This window comes from Microtus pennsylvanicus, chromosome 16 (assembly GCF_037038515.1).
Source record: "Microtus pennsylvanicus isolate mMicPen1 chromosome 16, mMicPen1.hap1, whole genome shotgun sequence".
NCBI classification, from domain to species: Eukaryota; Metazoa; Chordata; class Mammalia; order Rodentia; family Cricetidae; genus Microtus; species Microtus pennsylvanicus.
This window is the reverse complement of record NC_134594.1, coordinates 28,548,071-28,550,407: the sequence shown is the minus strand read 5'-3', so window position 1 is coordinate 28,550,407 and position 2,337 is coordinate 28,548,071. Positions and strand designations below refer to the sequence as shown.

At 44.8% G+C, this 2,337-nt stretch overlaps 1 pseudogene; it reads right to left on the bottom strand.

Moving 5' to 3' along the window:
* Nucleotides 1–907: 907 nt before the first annotated feature.
* Nucleotides 908–1,641, bottom strand: LOC142836292 (peptidyl-prolyl cis-trans isomerase A pseudogene; annotated as a pseudogene).
* Between the last annotated feature and the right edge of the window lie 696 nt (nt 1,642–2,337).

Genomic DNA, 2,337 nt, shown 5'->3' with positions numbered 1-2,337 from the left:
TGCAGGGTCTCTCACTGGCCGGAGATCTCCAATAAAAATTAAGCTGGCTGTGAGCCCCAGGGATCTTCCTATCTCCACTTCTCCAGCACTGGGATTACATGTGGGCCATCATGCCCAGCTTTTCTTATGAGTTCGGGAGATGGAACTTGGGCCCTGATGTTTGCAAGGCTCGCAAGTACTTTACTGGCTCGATTATCTCCTCAGCCAGGAAGTATATGTAATAGCTGTTTTTAAAGGCTTCATTGTTTATAATATACACAAAAGCAAGTGTCTGCTCTGTTTTTCAGCCTGATATCCATTGTTTATTTGTTTTCATTTATCGTACAAAGTAGAAGTGGCTCATTGGCGAATTTAACGTGTCGAGCTCGTTTTGAAAGGTAAATGAAATGTTTAAATACAAAGCGTACACAGTTAAAGCATCAAATGACACACACAAGAAAGGAATGTTTTCAGGACCTGACACCGGATGTCTGTCCACAGTGCCGTTTCAGAAAGCCACCCACAGGCTGATTCTACACAGATCGTATTCTCTTTCTAAACCTAGTAGGAAAGTGGCTGTGTCGTGAGTTCTGCCATCAGAATATGCCCAGGATCTTGTCTCTCCTCACCTCAATGTGTCCCACCAACTACCTACCCTTAGACTGTTACCATGGCCCTTCAAACCCAGGGCCTTCTGACTGAAGGGAAGGCATTCTCCCCAGCCCCAACAGCCTGCCTTGAACACAGCCCGAGTGCTTCCACAGACTCCTTGGCTCAAGGTCTCCCATGATGCCTCCTCTCAAGAGGCTCTGGGGCTGGACTGTTGTAGGTGGCCTTGCTTTTACAAAAGCTTGCCAGCCTTCTTTGTTAATTTGTGCATTGGGTTCAATTTCTTGACAACCTTAATCATTGCCTTCAGAAGTCTACGTTTTTTTTTCTTAGTTTTTATTCATAATCATAAACTTAACTCTGCAATCCAGCTAGACTTGAAGGGGAATGAGGAAAATATGGAACCCAAAGAACTTCAGTGAGAGCAGAGATTACAGGGTACTGCGAGCAGATGGGGCTGGGGTGCTCTCCTGAGCTACAGAAGGAATGGTCTGGTGAGTAAGAAGCCCGCAAGACAAAAGAATTAGAGTTGTCCACAGTCGGAAATGGTGATCTTCTTGCTGGTCTTGCCATTCCTGGACCCAAAACGCTCCATGGCTTCCACAATGTTCATGCCTTCTTTCACCTTCCCAAAGACCACATGTTTGCCATCCAGCCACTCAGTCTTGGTGGTGCAGATAAAAAACTGGGAACCGTTTGTGTTTGGTCCAGCATTTGCCATGGACAAGATGCCAGGACCTGTATGCTTCAGGATGAAGTTCTCATCCTCAAATTTTTCTCCGTAGATGGATCTGCCGCCAGTGCCATTATGGCATGTGAAGTCACCACCCTGGCACATGAATCCTGGAATAATCCTGTGAAAGGAAGAACCCTTATATCCAAATCCTTTCTCTCCATTGCTCAGAGCACGAAAGTTTTCTGCTGTCTTTGGAACTTTGTCTGCAAACAGCTCGAAGGAGACGCGGCCCAAGGGCTTGCCATTGGCCGCGATGTCGAAGAACACGGTGGGGTTGACCATGGCTGCAGCAAGCGGTGAGAGGGGACAGCGGCGTCTGCAAAGCCCAGAAGTCTATGTTTTGGCTAATGACTTAAAGCTCCTCCCACTAAGATGGGGCGTCTCTCTCCAACCTTAACTCTAGAGTACCTGTGGGTGTTCTTCACCATGAGGATAAGTGGGAGCCAAAGAAAGACCCCAGACCTGAGGTGCAGTCTTTCTAAACTAGTCTCAACAGTACAATCTCACCACGCACTGTATTCATTAGAAGTCACTGCAAAATGTCATCCTACATTCCAAGAGAAAGAGCCATCTAGAGTAACTGAGGCTCATTTCAAAGGCTGGCTACCCATGTATACATCAGCAATCAAATTCCAAATTCTGAAAACCAAGATTTAAATCGGTTTTCACATTTGTTTGCTTTTTTTAAATTTAAAGTCAGATGGCATTACTGCCTTTAATAATTAAATCATGAACTTTTCAAAATTGGATCTGGATACTGTTGCCCCTCCCCTAATATTCTTTCTACCCTGTCCTTCCCACCACACAGCTGCCTGTTCTTTTATTAACCTTGAATTAACTTTATTTACTCAATTTTATTATCTTTCCTGTCTAAAATAGCAAGAAATCTTTCAAAATCAGGTAATCTCACTTCCTTCTGCAGGATCCTAAAATTGTAGCCCATGAATTTCTGAGCGACCCAAGGTACACAATATAGTCACAGAAGTCCAGCCAAGTAGGGTTGTCATTTTGAG